The following is a 19,858-nucleotide window of genomic DNA, read 5'->3' as shown; positions in this document are numbered from 1 at the left end:
ATTTGCTCCTGGTGTTGTACATTCTATGGATTTGGACAAATGTATAATGACATGTATCTATTATTATAGTATCATACAGGGTAGTATCACTGCCCTAAAAATCTTCTGTCCTTTGCCTATTCATTTCTCCCTCCTTCTTTACTCTGGCAACCACTGATCTTTTTGCTGTATCCATAGTTTTGCTTTTTCCAGAATGTCATATGGTTGGAATAATAAGGTATGTAGCCTTTTCAGATTGGCTTTTTTCACTTAGTAATATGCATTTATGGTTCTTCCATATTTCCTCAGGTTTTGATAACTCAATTCTTCTTAGCGTGAATAGTATTCCATTGTCTGGATTACTCCATTTTATTTAGCCACTCACCAACTGAAGGACATTTTGGTTGCTTTCAAGTTTTGGCAATTATGAATAAAGCTGCTAGAAACATCTCTTTACAGGCCTTTTTTTTTTTTTTTTTTTTTTTTTTTTGGTGGGGGTGACAGGATATTGCTCTGTCACCCAGGCTGGAGTGCAGTGGTGCTATTATAGCTCACTGCAGCCTCAAAATCCTGAGTTCAAGCGATCCTCACACCTCAGTCCCCCAAGTAGCTAGGGCTACATGTGTATGCCATCACACCCAGCTAATTTTTTATTTTTGTAGAGGTAGGATCTTGCTATGTTGCCCTCGCTGGTCTTAAACTCCTGGCTTTTTTTTTTTTTTTTTTTTTTTTTTTGAGAGACAGGGTCTCACTTTGTCACCCAGGTTGGAATGCAGTGACACAATCATAGTTCTCACTGTAGCCTCGAACTCCTGGGCTCCAGTGATTCTCCTGCCTCATCCTCCCTGAGTAGCTTGGATTACAGGCACGTGCCACCACGCCCAGCTAATTTTTAGTTTTTAAAAACATTTAAAAATTTTAAAATTTGTGGGTAGATAGGTGTATATATTTATGGGGTACATGAGATGTTTTGGTACAGGCATGCAATGTGTTAGAGTCACATTGTGGAGAATGGGGCATCCATCCCCTCAAGTATTTATCCTTTGTGTTATAAACAATCTGATTATACTCTTTTAGTTATTTTATTTATTTATTTGGAGATGGAGTTTTTCTCTCTTTCACCCAGGTTAGAGTGCAGGGGCACAATCTCAGCTTACTGCAACCTCTGCCTCTAAGGTTCAAGCGATTCTCCTGCCTCAGCCTCCTGAGTAGCTGGGATTACAGGTGCACACCACCATGCCCAGCTAATTTTTGTATTTTTAGTAGAGATGGGGTTTCACCATGTTGTCCAGGCTGGTCTCGAACTCCTGACCTCGAGTAATTCTCTCGCCATGGCCTCCCAAAGTGCTGGGATTACAGGCATGAGGCACCATGCCTGGCCTAGTTATTTTAAAATGCACAACTAAGTTATTATTGACTAAAGCCACTCTGTTGTGCTATCAAATAGTCTTATTCATTCTTCCTATTTTTTTGTACCCATTAACCGTCCCCACTTCTCCCCGCAACTCCTCACTACCCTTCCCAGCCTCTGCCAACCATTCTTCTATTCTCTATGTCCATGAGTTCAATTGTTTTGATTTTTACATCCCACAAATAAGTGAGAACATGTGATGTTTGTCTTTTTGTGCATGGCTTATTTCACTTAATGTATTTTCTCTGGTAATATGATTTAGTTTCTTGCTTTGTATTTTTTTTGTGTGTGTCCATTGCATATTTTTTGGTTTGAAGTTATTGTATCAGTCCATTCTCGCAGTGTTATCAGAACTACCTAAGACTGGATAATTTATAAAAAGAGGTTTAATTGACTCACATTTCTACAAGCCTGAGGAGGCCTCAGGAAACTTACAATCATGGCAGAAGGGGAAGCAAAACATGTTTTCACATGGCCAGAGCAGGAGGAAGAGAGAAAGAAGGGGGAAGTGCTATACATTTTTAAAAAACCAGATCTAGTGAGAACCCACTCATTATCACCAGAACAGCAAGGAGGAGACCCGCCCTTGTGATCCAATCATCTCCCACCAGGTCTCTCCCCCAAAATTGAGGATTATAATTCAACATGAAATTTGGGTGGGGACACAGAGCCAAACCATATTAGTTACATAAGGCTTGCAAATTCTCTCTCTTTTTTTTTTTTTTTTTGAGACGGAGTTTTGCTCTTGTTGCCCAGGCTGGAGTGCAATGGCTCAATCTTGGCTAAGTGCAACCTCTGCCTCCCAGGTTCAAGCAATTCTCCTGCCTCAGCCTCCCAAGTAGCTGGGATTACAGGCATGCTCCACCACACCTGGCTAATTTTTTGTATTTTTAGTAGAGATAGGGTTTCACCATGTTGGTCAGGCTGGTCTGGAACTCCTGACCTCAGGTGATCCACTTGCCTCAGCCTCCCAAGTAGCTTGGATTACAGGCATGTGCCACCACACCGGCTAATTTTTTGTATTTTTAGTAGAGACAGGGTTTCACCATGTTGGTCAGGCTGGTCTGGAACTCCTGACCTCAGGTGATCCACCCGCCTCAGCCTCCCAAAGTGCTGGGATTACAGGCATGAACCACCATGCCCTGCTGCAAATTCTCTTATAATCCATTATTTTAACTTGATAACAACCTACCACTGTTTGCATAAACAAACAAGCCAAAAGAAAACTAATAAAAACTCTATGCCTTAACTTCACCCCACTTTTTAACGTTTTGTTGTTTCCATTTATATCTTATTGTACTTTCTATGTCTTGAAAAGTTGTTGTAGTTATTATTTTTGATTGCTTTATTGTTTAGTCTTTCTACTTAAGAGTAGTTTGCACATCACAGTTACAGTGTTACAGTAATTCTGTTTTTCTCTGTATTTGCTATTACCAGTGAGTTTTGTACCTTCAGATGATTTCTTTTTCCTCATTAATGCCATTTTCTTTTGGATTGAAGAATTCCCTTTAGCATTTCTTGTAGGGTAGGTCTGGTGTTGATGAAATTCCTCAACTTTTATTCGTCTGGGAAAATCTTTATTTCTCCTTAATGTTAGAAGAATATTTTTGCCAGATACACTACTCTGGGGTAAAAGTTTTTTCCTTCAGCACTTTAAATGTCATGCCACTCTCTCCTGTTCTGTAAGGTTTCCACTGAAAAGTCTGCTGCCAGAAGTATTGGAGCTCCATTGTAAGTTGTTTCTTTTCTCTCGCTACTTTTAGAATCCTTTCTTTACCCCATATCCTTGGGAGTTTGATTATTAAATGCCTTGAAATCACCTTCTTTGGGTTAAATCTGCTTGATGTTCTATAACATTCTTGTACTTGCATATTGATATATTTCTCTAGGTTTGGGAACTTATCTGTTATTATTCCTCTGAATAAACTTTCTACCCCCATCTCTTTCTCTGCCTCATCTTTAAGGCCAATAACTCTTAGATTGCCTTTTTGAGGTCATTTTCTAGGTCCTGTACATGTGCTTCATTGTTTTTTATTCTTTTATCTGTTTCCTCTGACTGTGCATTTTCAAATAGCCTGTCTTGAAGCTCACTAATTCTTTCTTCTGCTTGATCAATTCTGCTATTAAAAGACTGTGATGCATTCTTCATTATACTAATTGAGTTTTTCAGCTTCAGAATTTCTGCTTGATTCTTTTTCATTATTTTGATTTCTTTGTTAAATTTATCTGATAGAATTCTCAATTCCTTGTCTGTATTCTCTTGAATTTCTTTGAGTTTTCTCAACACAGCTATTTTGAATTCTCTGTCTGAAAGGTCACATATCTGTTTCTCCGGGATTGGTCCCTGGTGCCTTATTTAGCTCATTTGGTAAGGGCATGATTTCCTGGATGGTGTTGATGCTAGCAGATGTTCTTTGGTTTCTGGGCATTGAAGAGTTAGGTATTTATTGTAGTCTTCACTGTCTATATTTATTTGTAGCCTTTATTCTTGGGAAGGCTTTCCAGATATTTGAAAGGTCTTGGGTGTTGTGCTCTAAGCTGTAACTGCTTTAGGGGACGCCCCGAGCCCGGTAATGCTGTGTTTCTTGCAGTCCCATAGAGGTACTGCCTTGATAGTCTTGGACAAGATCCATGGGAATTCTCTGGATTACCAGGCAGAGACTCTTATTCTCTTCCCTTACTTTCTCCCAAACCAATGCAGTCTCTCTCTCTGTTCTGAGCCACTTAAAGCTGGGGGGTAGAGTGACACAATACCCCTGTGGCCACCAACACTATGACTGTGCTGGGTCAGACATGAAGCCAGCAAAGCCCTGGGTCTCACCCAAGGCCTACTGTAACCAGTCCCTGGCTACTACCTATGTTCGCTCAAGGCCCTAAGGCTCTGCTATCAGCAGGTGGCAAAGCCAGCCAGACCTGTGTCCTTCCCTTCAGGGCAACGAGATCCCCCAGCCCCTTAGAAGTTTCTGACTCTAGTCCCTGACTAGAGCTCACAAAATGAGGTCCTTCCCACAAGATGCAGTCCTTCCCACTCTTTCCTCCCCTTTCCAAAGGCAGAGGAGCCTCACCTTGTAGCCACTGTCACCACAGGCCATGGGTCTACTACTACTACCAGACTCTACTGACGGATGTTCCCTTAAGGCCCAAGGGCTCTTAAGTCAGCTTATAGTGAATGTTGCCTGGTCTGTCACTCACCCTTCAGGGCAGTGGGCTCCCTTCTAGCCCAGTGCAGGTCCAAAAATGCCATCCAAGTATCATGTTCTGGAATTGAGGGGCCTAAGAGCCTGCTTAGTTCTCTAACTCCCTGTGGTTGAGCTGGTATCTGAAACGAGCAAGTCTTAGCAGCTCACCCAATGCCCTTGACCTAGTACCTGGGTATCCCTGCTGGTTATTGAGGGCCCAGGAGCTCTTCATTTAGCAGATAATGCACTCTGCCAGGACTGGGTCCTTCCCTTCAAGACAGCAGGTTTGCTTCTGGCCCAGGGAAAGTCTAGAAATGTCATCCCAGAGGTAGGGCCTGAAATGGGGGTCTCACAACTCTGACTGATGCCCTATCCTGCTGTGGCTGAGCTGATATCCAAGATGCAAGACAAAGTCCTTCCCACTCTTCTCTCTTCTCTTCTCAAGCAGAATAAAGGGTCTCTTTTGGACCTGCGAGCTGTGCAGCCTGGGATAGAGGAGGGATGATGCCAGCACTCCCTTAGCTACACCAGCTGGAGTCTCAATATGTCACGTTGTGACATACTGGAGGCAACACAAGATGGAGTCTCATTGTGTTGCCAGGCCTCCAGTCCACTGTCTCTGGGTCCAGTTCAGTACTAGGACTTGCCTAAGAGTTGCAGTCCTTGTGACCTAGACTGCCTTTCAAGTTTTCTTAGAGACCCAGAGCCCCTTAGCTCTCAATGGTGAGGTTTGTGGGAACTCAAGTTCAGACTGTTGGGACTGGTTATTCCTTTCTGGCTAGGGCTAGTTTAAATGCTCCCTCTGTGGGCAGGAGTCAGCTGAGTTTGGTCCGGGTTTTCCTTTCTGCTCTAATAGGACATCACTGAGTTCAATGCCTCATGATTGTTATGCTTTTCCTCCCCCAGCACCCAGAGATCCTCTCTGCACCACACCACCTTGTCTGCTGGGAAGTGGGGGAGGAGTGGCCTCAGTGATTCAGGACTCTCCTTTCTGCCTCTTCAGAATGTCTTTCAGCGATATGAAGTTAAAACCAGGTACCATGAGGGCTCACCTGATTTTTGGTTCTCATGAAGGTGTTTTTTTTTTTTTTTGGTGTGTAGATAGTTGTTAAATTGGTGTCCTTGCTGGGGGGAGTATTGATGGAGCCTTCTATTCTGTCATCTTGTTCCACCTCTTCTTCTAATTTTCAAATATTTTTTGGTAGAGATGGAGTCTCGTTGTGTTGCCAGGCTGGTTTCGAACTCCTGGGCTCAAGTGAATCTCCCACAGCCTCTAAAAGTGGTGGGATTAGAGGCATGAATCACTGTGCCCAGTCCGTGTACAGGTTTTTGTGTGGACATGGGTTTTCAACTCCTTTGAGCAAACACAAAGAAGGGTGATTGCTGGATTATTTGGTAAGAGTATATCTAGTTTTGTAAGAAACTGCCAAATTGTCTTTCAAAGTGGCTGTAGCATTCTGCATTCCTACCAGCAATGAATGAAAGTTCCTGTTGCTCCATGTTCTCATCAGCATTTGGTGTTGTCATTGGTTTGAATTTTGGGCATTCTAATAGATGTGTAGTGGTATCTTATTGCTGTTTTGATTTGCAACTTCCTAATGACATATGATGTTGAGTATCTTTTCATATGCTAATTTATCACTTGTATATCTTGTTTGATGAGGTCTGCTCAGATTTTTGCCTATTTTTAAAATTTTTAATTTTATTTCTAAAACAGGGTCTCCCTCTGTGACCCAGGGTGGAGTGCAGCGTCACAAACATGGCTCTCTGCAGCCTTGACCTCCTAGGCTCAAGCAGTCCTCCTGCTTCAGCCTTCTGAGTAGTTGGGATCACAAGAGTGCACCATCACATCTAGCTAATTATGTTATTTTACTTTTTAAAGAGACAGGGTCTCACTTTGTTTGCCAGGCTGGTCGCAAACTGCTGGGCTCAAGCGATTCTCCTGCCTCAGTCTCCCAAAGTGGTGAGATTATAGGTGTGAACCACTGCTCCCAGCCCTTTTACCTATCTTTTAGCTGAGTTTTTTTTGTTTTCATATTGTTCACTTTTAAGAGTTCTTTGTATATTTTGAATAACAGTTCTTTATCGGATGTGTCTTTTGCTTGAACTTATTTCTAACTATATCTAGATGATGTTATTAAACTGTATCTCATACTAATTTATTGTAGATTATGTAATATATCTCTGAGCCTTTTAGATATCATGTACAGTATATACATTACAGCTGAGGTAAAAATATGTTCCAATAACTTTATTAAAGTTTGTCTCACAAGACATTTTATTTTAGGAAATTATGGATATTATTCCTAATTCTAATTATCTTTGTTTTATTAGTTTATCAAATTGGCTTCCTAATTACTATTCAAATAGAAGCTTATAATTTTTCTCTATAAGATTGTCTACTACTCTCTTCTACCCCTACATTTTATTTTTTATTTTTATTTTTGTAGAGACAGAGTCTCACTATGTTGCCCAGGGTGGTTTAGAGCTCCTGGCCTCAAGTGATCCTCCTGCCTTGGCCTCCGAAAGTGCTGGGATTATAGGCATGAGCCACTGTTCTTAGCTCCACCCCTTCATTCTAAATCTTGATTACAGTAACCATGGACCATTGATGGTAAGATTCAAATGAGAAGTCAGTTATATATAGGAACAAATAAGTAAAATTTATTTCCTTATATGAATAAATAAAACTGGAGTTTATTGGTCAAAAATCATTATAAATATTGTAACATTAGTTGTTGTTCAGATCTAGAGGTATAACTAATTAATATTGCCTTTTGAAGGCTATCCCTGCAAAAGCTGTGTGAGTAATCAGACAGTTTATTTTTTAGACCCTGTAATACAATTCTAAAATGAAAGCCTGATGAAGGACAACTTGCAAAATAAGGCTTGGACAATCTAGGAGAGAGTCATCCCCTATTATTGGTAGTGCCCTAGTAAATAGCTAGCCCCAAATGTTAGTGCTCAAAGTAAAGGAGACACTTCAGATATTTATGTTACAGTGGAAAAGAACCCCTATTTAAAAACTGAAGCCATCCAACGAGTGATCTGCAGTGATATCAATTTCATTTACTGGTCATGTAATGTTCTGAACTTGTTCCAAATATGGCCATCTGTCCTCCAATGCCGCCTGAAGGTTCCCCATTTAGATTTCATGGTCTGTTTGACGAGGGATTAAGCCTGAAGAGATGAGGCAAGTGTAGTTGACTGGGATAGGCTAATTACCTCATTCCTGGATTGCTGAAATAGGTCTCTAATGGCTTTTCTTGCTTCCAGTCTTCCTTTTTAGTCAATCTTCACTACAACTACTCCTACTACTCTACCAGATTCTAAAACATGGCTTTTGTTTTTATCATCTTGGTTTCCTGCCTAGAAACCTCCTAGACTCCCTACCTCTTACAAGTTTAAATCCTTGGTTCTCAATCTGATATCCAAGGCACTTTGTAATCTCGCCTAACCAATCATTTCCCTCACTTGTTCTTGAGTCTCAACATTGGGCCAGTGCAGGTAGTCAGAACATTGCCGGTACCAGTAACAGAATTTTAAGTGGAAAGAGCCAAAATTCAACCTGGGATTCAATCTGTATCCAGTTCCAGGACATAATGTGGAGAAAGACTATTTGAAGTCTGTGTATGGAAGACTAAAGAGATAGAATGGGATAGAAGGTGTGTGTCAGGCTGAGAAGTTCAGGACTTAGTCTTTGAACTGAGTATGCTAAGGGTTATTGGCTATGCATTTTACATAGTGCCTAGTACCTGTTGGTGGGCATAGGTCTAGCTTCTTAGAGCTACAGTGAGCAGATCACTATTCCTTCTCATCCTCATTTCCATCCCCCACTGCCCATCTCCCTGTGCCCTGTGCTGGGCCCTGTGAAGAGTGTGCTCTTTTGGACTGTAGCCCTACTCTGGTCCAGATGCTTCATCTGACCTTGGTGGTGCCAGGAGGAGTCCAAGATTTTTGTATGAGCAATTCCAGTTCCTGGGGTCCAAATCCTTCCCTGGTGGAGGAGTTTAAAGGGTAGCCAAAATGGAAGGGACCAGGACCAAATATCAGGTGCTGGGATATGGCAAAGTCAGAGAAACCAGAGCTCCAGATGAGGTGCGGCAAAACAAAACACCCGACAAAAAACCAGAGAGACCAGAGCAAGCATCTAGAGCACTGTATGGCATGGAGTAGGTGCTTAACTATTAATTGTTGAATAGAATGTAAAGTGTAATGATGACAACAGACATTATCTGCAGATAGGGTTTAAAGGCAAGATTGGTGGCCTGTTGCGGTAGCTCACGCCTGTAATCCTAGCACTTTGGGAGGCTGAGGCAGGTGGATTGCTTGAGGTCGGAAGTTTGAGAACAGTCTGCCCAACATGGTTGGCAGGCTCCCATCTCTATTAACAATACAAAAATTAGCGAGGCATGGTGGTGGGCATCTGTAATCCCAGCTACTCAGGAGGCTGAGGCAGGAGAATCGCTTGAACCCTTGAGGCAGAGGTTGCACTGAGCTGAGATCATGCCACTGCACTCCAGCCTGGGCGACAGAGTGACCCCCTCTCAAAAAAAAAAAAAAAAAAAAAAAAAAAAAAAAAAAAAAAGGCAAGATTGGGGTGGAGGTTGTTGGGGAGATAATGAATTTAGGTTTTAAAATGGTTTCAAGTGTCTTCTGGAAATGCCCATTAAGCAGCTGGATACATATGTTTGAAGATGAGTGCCGAGGAAGAGGTTTGGCTGGAGATATAAACTTGGAAATCATCAGCACAAAATATACTTGAATTCCAGGGAGGATATGTGGAGTGAGAGAAGAAGGGGACTGAGGAAAGGACTCTGGAGAACTCCACATTTACGGACTGGATGAAGGCTGAGAGAAAAGAAGCCAGCAAAAGAATTAGGAGAAGTAGCTAATAATGGTATCATGGTAACTGAACTGCCAAAGAGTTTCAGTAAGAATAGAGCAGGCAATGGAATCAAATGCTGCAGAGAAACCACGATAGATATAAACAGAAATGTATTTATTCGATACGCCCATAGGGAGGTCAGTGATGGCCTCAGCAAAGGTGTTTCAGTAGAACAATGAGATCTGTTCATATTGTTCTGAGGTAGAGATGGTAAGTTTGGATTACTCATTTAAGATATTTTACTGAGACAGAAAGAGAAAATGAAGTAGCTAGAAGCCTGCACAAAGTAAAGGAAAGCTATTTTAAGGAAAGGAAAGACCTGAGCAGACATAAGTAGGCAGAGGGGAAGAGATCAAGAGAGTGGGAGAAGTTGAAGGTAAAAGTTCCTGGGGAAGGTGGGAAGGATTGAAATTGAGAGTACAGATGTGAGTGGGAAAAGTAGGGAGTGGGTAGAGGGATGGACAGTAGCCCTAAACAGGAGGAGAGGTGTCCCTTCCTCCTATGGAAAGGAATAGTGTATTACAGTTACAGGACAGTTTGAGGAGTGAAAAGGAAGTCGAGGACTTTCACTCTGTGTATCAACCACTTGTTACACACCAGTTCAGGATCCTCTTGGCATCATCATGTCAGGGGCTCTTGGCTATTGCTTCAGTCTCAGCCCCTGCTTTTGAGTGGGCTCTGAGTGACTTATGTGGGGGTTCACAGTCAGCTCTGCATTGCATGCCCACTCTGCCTCTGGCTGGGGTGCTGCTGCAGAGTGCAGCCTAGAGATGCAGGGGAATTAACGCTGCCTCTCTTTAGAGCAAACCTTTGATTCATAAAAGATGGGGGCCAGGTGTGGTGGCTCATGCCTGTAATCCCAGCACAGAGGTGAGAGGATCCCTTGAAGCCAGAGGTTCAAGGCCAGCCTGGGTAACAATGTAAGACCCCCCCATCTCTACTAACAAAATTAAATAAAAGTAAAAGTTAGTCAGGCATGGTGTATGTGCCTGTAGTCTCACCTACTTGGGAATCTGAGGCATGAGGATTGCTTGAGCCCCAAGAGTTCAAGGTTGTAGTGAGCCATGATCACACCACTGCACTCCAGCCTGGGTAAGTGACAGTGAGACCGTCAAAAAAAAAAAAAAAAAAAAAAAAAAAAAAAAAAAAGGTTGGAACTGGACATTGAGTTCTAGTTCTCTTTCCATCTTGCTTGTCCACTGATCTGAGATGCAAGTCATGTTTATACTATCTCTCTGAAAATGGTCCCAGGGGCTTAAGCTTGATTACCAACGCACCTTTATATAGACTCTCATTCCTTCATCTTTCCCTTTTTCCTCCCTTCTGCTTCCCGGGGATTGTAGTCTCTAATAACGTGTTAAGTTGAACAATATGGTTTCTGTATGTCAAAATGGTTGAACTTCAGCATTTTTTACGCTTCATCCAAATAGTAACACATAACCATTGCTCTGCTTTCTGGGAAACCCAGGCTAAGAAACACTTAAAGGTCTTAGTGAGGGAGGAAATATAGTCACCAGCTAATCTGAGCTCTTATTATTAGCTGTCATTTATTGAGCACCCCCTGGGTGTCAGGTACTGTGTTAATTGTTTTACATACATTATCTCATTTAACATATAACTAGATATTATTCCCTGCACAAGCTCTCTTTTCTTGTCTGCTGCCATGTGAGATGTGCCTTTCATATTCCACTATGATTGTGAGGCCTCCCCAGCCACATGGAATTGTGAGTCCATTAAGCCTCTTTGTTTTGTAAATTGCCCAGTCTTTATTAGCAGCATGAAAACGGACTCATATACGTGGTTAGTGGGTACAAAAAATAGTTAGAAAGAATGACTAAGACCTGCTATTTGATAGCACAACAGGGTGACTATAGTCAATAACTTAATTGGCATTTAAAAATAACAAAAAGAGTGTAATTGGATTGTTAGTAACACAAAGGATGCTTGGGTGGATGGATACCTCATTATCCATGATGGGATTATTATGTATTGCATGCCTGGATCAAAACATGTCATCTACCCCATAAATATATACACCTACTATGTACCTACAAAATTGAAGATAAAAAATATAAACAAATAAAGGTTTTATTGGAACACAGTCATGCTTATTTGTTTATATATTGTTTATGGCTGCTTTTAAGCCATAACCGTAGAGTCAGGTAGTTGCAACACAGCTGGTATGTTCCGCAGAGTCTAAAATATTTACTCTCTGGTAGTTTAACAAAATATTTGGCTGAGTGCAGTAGCTCCTGCCCGTAATCCCAGTGCTTTTGGAGGCCAAGGTGGGAGGATCACTTAAACTTAGGAGTTTGAGACTAGCCTGGGCAATATAGCAAGACTCCATCTCTAAAAAAGAAATTAGCCAGGCATGTTGGTGTTGTATGTCTGTAGTCCTAGCTACTCAGGAGGCTGAGGTGGGAAGATTGCTTGAGCCCAGAACTTTGAGACTGCAGTGAGCTAGGCTCATGCCACTGTACTCCAGCCTGGGTGACAGAGCAAAACCCTGTCTCAAAAAGAGAAAAAAAAAAAAAAAAAAGAAAAAGAAAATGTTTGCCTACCTCTTCATTCATCCAATAAAAATTTATTGAGCTTTTACTACTCCTAACCTCTGGAGACACAACAATGAAGAAGCCAAATATGGTCCCTAGCATACATATTTGGCTTCTTCATTGTTTAGAAAATGCAATGGGGGACTAAGGAGAATGGTAACACAACTCTCCCTAACCCTCATCCTTGCGCAGTATGCACATTGTGCAAGAAAGACCAACCTTGATATGGCTATATGGGACATGGGGTTGCAGGGTAGAGAGCCAGCTTTCAGTTAGAAAAAAGGAGATGGAATGAGCATGGAGTGAGATGGGATGAGATGGAGGGAAGAAGTGGACTTTGTTTACAATGGAACAAGATCCAGATGGTGTAGTGGAAATGTTGGGAGACGGAGGAGCAGCACGAAATTGGGTAGAGAAGGGCAGTAAAGAGGAGTGGCATCAAGAAAAATTGTTGGGTTGTTGATGTCAGCCAGAGTTTGCAATTTGGGTGGTACCCAAGGATCACAGGCATAAAAAGACAAGGAGGAATTTACCCAAGGTTCTCATTTGGATCAGGCTGAGCTACTTTCAGATTGCCTCTAGTTTAGCAAGGAATTCCAAATGCAAAAGGCAAGATGCCATGGCAAGGTGGCTTCCAGGGCAGCCCTATGCCTCTCTAATTTCCATTTTTGGCAGTCTGAGAAAATTGTCATCTGGTAATTTTTGAATATAGAATACAATCCTGTTTTCCTCCTATTGGAATATTCATAGGTTTTATTTTCTGCCAGTGGAGTTACAAAGATTGTAAACTTTCATTTTTGTCATCTAGCTTGAGGGTATGCATACTGGTAGGTCTAATTTGAAGGTAGTGCATTAAAAAAATCTAGAAGGCATCCCTAGGTCAGAGTCATCTCCTTCTTTCTTATATATCTTGAATAATATTCAGAACTGTAAGTTCCATCAGGGCAGGAAGCATATTCGGCTTCTTCATTGTTGTGTCTCCACAGCTTAGGAGAAGTAAAAGCTCAATAAATTTTTGTTGATGAATGAGTGAGAAAAGGTATTTTTTTCCCTTAATGGAATATGGTTTTGGTAGCAATGTTGAAAGTACTGTAAAATACCATTTAAGGTTTTCCATGAGAATTAGTGCTTGTGTGTGTGTGTGTGTGTGTGTGTGTACACACACAAATGTTTTAGGAAAAATTCTGATTTTGATTGTATTAATATTGGTGGATTTTAAAGAATGCGTCAATTTCAACAGGATTTTAAATGAATGATGTTTGAGGAGGCTGGGGCTGAGATAGGGTGGGAGTTGGGGGAGAAGGCACAAGATAAATGGTGAAAAGACATAAAACCTAGGCTTTCAGCTACAAGAGTTTTTACTGAAACTCACAAACAGAATTATTGTCAGAGTAGGGAAAGAACAAGGGCAGTAAGCCAGAGTTGCAAATCTGTAATGACCATAGGATGAATAAAAATAGAACCAGGGGTCTTGTCTCGCCTTTGGCTATTTTTGAGAAAGAATGTGGACAAGATCCTGGCCTCAAGTTGTTTATTCTGAGAGAGATTATGTCCAATTTGAGTTATAGAGAAGCAGTATGGCATGGTGGTTTAGAGCCTGGGCTAGCTGACTTCAAGTCTGGCTCTACCACTTTGTGGCCTTGAGCAACTTACTTATTTTCTCTAGGCCCCAGTTTTTTCATCTACAAACTGGTTCTGATAATATTACCTCCCCTATAAGGTTGTGTATTAAATTTATACACACATCACATCACATAGAGCAGCCTGTTACACAAGTACTCAGTTATTGTTAGCTATTATTATGTTTTGTATCAAGTTAAAAAGGCTCCAGTTGTTTTACTGGATTAAATGCAGCTTCTTACCCAATATCGAGTGTAGGAATCAAGTGAAAGGTTTTGCTTAACCCATTTATGCCTAGTGTTTCATTATTGGAACACAAAGCTTGTGGTAGTTATGTATATCCTACTGCTCAAGGTCGTTGCCAAGGTCTGATTTTGCACACAAACATTCTGCAACCTCCTGCATAAATTCTTAGTTTTGTCCATTTTGGCATTTTGAGCATATTGTGGAAGACGATTTACAGTCCGTTGAAGGATGTAATCTGCATTTTTAACCCCCCTTCTCTATGAGTTTCTAGGATGACGATTCTAAAAATCCTGTAGGTGGAGTGAGAGACAAAGAGGGAAGACAGAAAATTGGGTTCAGAAAGTGTACTTAGTGGTATTTTCTTTGGTGCACTTCAAAATCTTACCACCGGGTGGAGCTCCTTCCTTACTCTAGAATCACAAGCAGTTTCATCTTTTTAAGATGAGCAGATGGAGGGAGAGTAATGAAAGCAGTTTAAAATTGATGGCTGTCTTGGTACACAAAAATCGTCCCTTTAAAAAAAAAAAAGAATGAAACTGTAAAAGTTTCAACTTTAAATATCTTGTAATAGAGAAATAATTGCCTCTAGAAAAATCAACACATTTATTTGAAGATTTTAGATTCAAACAAAAATTATTAGAAATTATTTTAAAAAATCACACAAGCTAAAATGAGTTGAGTAATAAACCATATTACATATGAATATCTAATATGTTTGTATGTATGTACACACACACACACACACACACACACACAAGCAGACACATCTCCGTTTCCCCAAACTTTTCCCTCTCTCTCTCTCTGTTTTTTTTTTTTTTTCTTTGAAACAGAGTCTCTCTCTGTTTCCCAGGCTGGAGTGCAGTGGTGCAATCACAGCTCACTGCAGCCTTGAACTCCTGGGCTCAAGTGATCCTCCCACCTCAGCCTCCTGAGTACCTGGGACTACAGGGACGCCACTACACCCTGCTAAATTTTGTATGTTTTGTAGAGACGGGGTCTTGTTATGTTGCCCAAGTTGACCTCAAACTCCTGGACTCAAATGATCTTCACACCTCAGCATTCCAAAGTGCTGGGATTACAAGTGTGAGCCACCAGGCCCAGCCCCAAAATTTCTTAAGGGTCTCAAATTGATGTCTGAGTGTGCTTGTTCTGTGGGGAGGATTGGGGAGGTCCAGGTCAGATGCCTGAAGTTATTTACTTACATTTCCCCAATGTCTGCCCCAGGTATCTAACATGGCTATGGGACTTAAATGGTGATAGGGATGATGGACCCACTTATACACCTTATGGCCAGCACACAATGAGAGGGAGAATTCCAAATATTCTCACCTTTTTCAGGACCAAAGTTCTGGATCCTCTCATTCTGTGCCTACTGAACCAAATCTAATTGCAAGAGGTGGCACAACATGAATGGGTGGAGTTACTCAAGGCTTTATTAGGAAATTCTTAGCTGAGGCAGAAGAAAGCATCATCAGGATGGTGGAATCATGGATAATTTTTTCATCTTTATTCCATTCTCTATTGGGTGCTCTGTATTTTTTTAAATTTTTTTTTCACTGAGGATAGAGTACTTATACAATCAAAATAAAGTAACTCGACTTCAATTTTGGAAGAACAAACAAAATAAGCACAGCTGAAATCTAGGTTAGATCCAAACCTCTCATCTTCGAGGGGAACCCAAATTGTCACCAAAACTGAAGGAGGGGACACACACATATGGGTATTGACATTGGGTTATGGAGCCAAGAGTCCAGATTCTAGGTGATGAGAGCACGCATAAATGATTGATTGGAGAACAATGGCAACAGCGGCACTAGGTGATCTTGAACAATTGCTTAGAAAGAAAGGAAGCTACCCCCTCAGGGAGAGCAAGGCTAAGCATTCCCAGAGTTGCCAGGGTGAGAGTCCTGAGAAGTTCCGTGGTGTGCTTGAGGTGGACTCTGCTTCTGGTCCATGGCCCCTGAGTTGTGGCTTGGAGGCCAGCACTCAAGTTTCTGGTCTGGGGTTGTTGTGCTGGGTCTGGACTGTGGAGTGGCATGCAGAGTCTTGATGGGTCAGAGGTAGGCCCCTCCCTTTTCCTGCAGTACTGGGCAATTCTCAACAGGTGACATTGCAGGGTTATGGGCTTATCAGTAGCATTCCTGCATTCTCCATATTCTGGCATGCAATAATGTTATATTCATGACATATAACAGCCAAGAATGCTGCATAGTACTCCAGAGGGGTTCTCTGGTTGGTGGTTGATGTAGAGGAATCACTTTGGTTACGGAGGACCTGGGAATAATCATCTGCTCAGTTCTCCCCTCTCCCCCAACTAAGGCCAGTTGTGAGTCCTGGTGTCTCTGAATGGCTATACTTGTAGAAGAAAATATGGAAGTTTGCTGGCATCCCCTAGATTTTTGGTGGGTCTCCAGAGGAAGGGACAGTTTAAAAAAAAGAAAAAAAAAGAATTTGGGTGGGGGGCATTGGTGTGTATGTTTAGAGAGCAGTACTACAGGTAAGTGGGCACATTCACAGTTGTACTAGCAACTTTGCTTGGTTGTCATCGGTTTTGCCTAGAGTAAAGCTGCTTGGTTCCATCACTGCAATGTTTCCTCACAGTGCTTTAGTCCCAGGAACAAGAAAAATTGGGCCTCTTTCATATTCCCCAGGGCAAAGCACTGGAAACCTGCCTGAGTTTCCCCTTCCTTGGTGTGTGTGTGTGTGTGTGTGTGTGTGTATGTTTGTCACAGAGAGGGGGAGAGAGAGAGAGTGAGAAAGTGGAGACAAAAGTCAAAGGAGCCGGAAGAATTGCTATCTGGGCTAGAAAGCCAAGGGTAAAAAAATAATTATAAAGGAGGCACCATGATTGATAGGATTCGAGGCAGCTATCAAAGCTGGAGTACAAATTTAGAAATCTAAAAATATTCCTGAAGGAGACAAGAGAAGAAAACGGTGACAAAGAATTTAGATGATCAGGAATCTAAAGCACAGATTCTACCAACTAATATTTTTAAACTCTCTTTGGTGTTAGGCATGTTTTGTTCAGCTTACACACCTTTTTTACTTAGTTGGATCTTTATAGCTCTGTTGTTTTAGCCAATTGCTTAGCTTGTTTGTTTCCATAACTCTACTCAAATTTTACAAGTAATGGAGCTTCATTAGATAAAATAATTAACAATGATGCTAGATTCATTTTGCTTTCTTGCCATTGAAAAGTGCCTGTATATGTCAATTGGAAAAGAAATATGTTGGGACCTCGACTAATTTTTCTGTTTAGCTGAGAAATGTCATGTCTTTATGTAATTGGCTTTATTTTGAAACACAGATTTTTCAGGCCAACTTTGTTTCTCTGACCCAGTTTTTCCCTTTCTTCTGTCACTTGGCTTCTTTAAAATATGAAACTGGGAACCAGGCGCTTGAGTCCTCATGATGACTATGTCACTGATTTGGTATGTGATCTTGGCCAAGATGCTTCACAGATGAGGCACAGAAAGGTTAAATGGGGTTCGAAAGACTGTAAATACTGACCTGCCTCATTAAGATACTGTTTAGGTCAGTACATTTTTTTAAAAAATCCAAAAGCAAAGCAAAATATAAGCACCCCCGCTTTTTTTTTTTTTTTTCTACTCCCTGTCTGTTTCTTACTCCCTAATCTCCTTTCTTCCCATATCTGTTGATCAAGTATGGAGTAGAAAAGGTCCCTATCAAGATGGTTGTCATCTCTCTTGGTCTGGGACTTGAATAGTCAGTCCATCACCATTTTTAAGATATACTTTTGGATGCTTGGCCTGTGCAAATGGGGAGTTTCTCTTTGGGAGAGAAATAACTTTGTTTTGAGTAATCATATTGGCCCATGTAATTTAGACTGGATATGTTGAGGGATGTAGGCCTAATCTTAGTTCTGTCCCTGACTCATGGTATACACTCAGGCCCCATTTGAGAGGTAACAGATGGAAAGGTTAGGATCACCAACTGCTTGGGAGAAATGGACTTGTTTGCTAGAGAGCCCAGAAGAAGACTTGGTGGTTGAAGCTATCTGAGAAATCCTATGACCATAAGCATTAATTTATTCATAACCCTACCATAAAATCAGTATTAAATTACTTGTCTCCTATGTAGCTTATATGCCTATCATGTATATTAGATTAAAAATCAGAAGCAGTAATGCATTTGAACTTCTTGGAAATATAATTTCAAGGCATAATCATAATAAAACAGGGTCATTGCATGATAACATCTGTTTGGAAGTCTGGTGATATAGACTGTGATTCCTGCTAATGCAGTTTATAATAGCTAAGGTTCCAAATGGCTCTTTTCTAGTTCTAATTTATATGCATAGCTATAACTAAATCTCCTGCTAGTGAGACTTTATTAGTATAGTGTCTTCTGTGTTGCTCCAAGTAGGGAAACTATTTTAAAGCTCTTCTTTAAAATAAATTAATCTGTTCCAGAGTATGTCAGGATTAAGTACAGTTGTAAATAAGAGAAAAACTCTTCTCCCAGCCACCCAGACTAGAAAACTTGTCATCCTTGACATCTCCTCCTTTGCCTTGCTCTCCCTCTCAGCCTTAAAGATTTTACTATCTGTGGCAGATACTGCCAGTTACCTCCCAATAACCAATATCCATTCTCTTTTTTTAGTAAAGCAAAAATAATTTTAGTTGAGAAAATTGTCACTCGCAAAAAGACAATATATTTCTCAGCTTTCTTTGCATGTGTTCATGTGACTAAGTTCGGGTTAATGAGATTAAAGTGGTCATGTTATGTGATACTTTCAAGGACTCTCCTTTAAAAGGTAGAAATCACACATTTCTTCTCTTCTTTCTCCAGTACACTGTCAGGAACATGGATGTAATGGCTGGATACCAATATTCATCTTGGGCCACGAAGACACATACCTTAGAAATGACAGAGTATACACTGAGAAGGAATCTGGGTCCCTGAAGATTTCATGGTGATGCCATGCTAGCTCTGGACTACTGACTTCTGAAATTCTATCTTACTTAAGCCACGCTTATTTTGTGTCTATGCTCATAGAGGAAATAGGGTTTTTTCCGAGGCAATAGTTTTGAGGAGGGAGAGGATGAGTTTGATTTTGGGCATGTGAATATGAAGTATTGGCGGGTTATTCAGGTAGACATGTAGAAGAGTTAGAGTTATGGAGAGATGACAACTTTCTCTGCTTCTGCTTTCCTGCTGTCTGGTGTTACTGAAATCCAGAAGAAATAGAGTTAGCTCTACAGAGTTCACTCTGGGAAATGTTTGCCTACATTAGAAGGCCCATAGCTTTCTAACAGGTGTCTTCACTTCCAGTCCTTGCTTTTCGAAACTACTTTATACATTGTCACTCCTTAAAACCAGTTTGACCTGTGACTACTGACTAGAGTCTGACTTTTTTATGCTGACACTCAAGGACTTCCACAATCTGGTTTGAATCTACTTTCCCAGTTTGTTTATTCACTGTGTTTTCTCAGGCACCTGTGCTTTACTCAGACTGATGTACTCTCTCTGTCCTATTTATGCTCCACAATTTTCTCTTTGATGCTTTTGCACATACTCAGGATCATCGCCAGCCCATATGGATTCTTGGCACAAAATAGAAAAAGGTGTCTCTTCCTCAAAATGCTTTACTTCCATCTGTCTGAAAACTGTTGTAATACACTGATTGTTAGGAAATGTCATTCTCCTGCCACCTACTAGAAAATTTTTGTAAAAAATATACAAATTATCTATCTTTGAAATAACAAAAAAGTTATTACCATGAAAATTTTGGCCAGGTGTGGTGGCTTATGCCTGTATTCTCGGCATTTTGGGAAGCTGAGGCAGGAGAATTGCTTGAGGCCAGGAGCTCAAGGCCAGCCTGGGCAATATAGTGAGACTCATTCTCTACAAAATATAAAACAAAATTGGCTAGGCATGGTGGCACATGCCTGTAGTCATAGCTACCTGGAAGGCTGAGGTGGGAGAATTGCTTGAGCCCAGAAGGTTGAGGCTACAGTGA

The 19,858-nt window shown here is 41.1% G+C and overlaps 1 protein-coding gene across 2 annotated transcripts in view; it reads left to right on the top strand.

Annotated features, from left to right (window-relative positions):
- KLHL13 (kelch like family member 13) overlaps positions 1–19,858 on the top strand; it is a 424,794-nt gene that overhangs the window by 74,481 nt on the left and 330,455 nt on the right. Inside the window, exon 3 of one of the 2 annotated variants that reach the window (XM_077989505.1) lies at positions 5,476–5,604. The exons of the other annotated variant lie outside the window; for it this stretch is intronic. The gene's annotated coding sequence lies outside the window, so the exon portion shown is untranslated. The remainder of the gene's footprint in view (positions 1–5,475; positions 5,605–19,858) is intronic. 2 annotated transcript variants of the gene reach the window in all.

The sequence above is a fragment of the Macaca mulatta genome, chromosome X, assembly GCF_049350105.2.
Source record: "Macaca mulatta isolate MMU2019108-1 chromosome X, T2T-MMU8v2.0, whole genome shotgun sequence".
In the NCBI taxonomy this organism is placed as follows: domain Eukaryota; kingdom Metazoa; phylum Chordata; class Mammalia; order Primates; family Cercopithecidae; genus Macaca; species Macaca mulatta.
The sequence above is the reverse complement of the archived record's forward strand: the minus strand, read 5'-3'. Positions and strand labels throughout refer to the sequence as shown.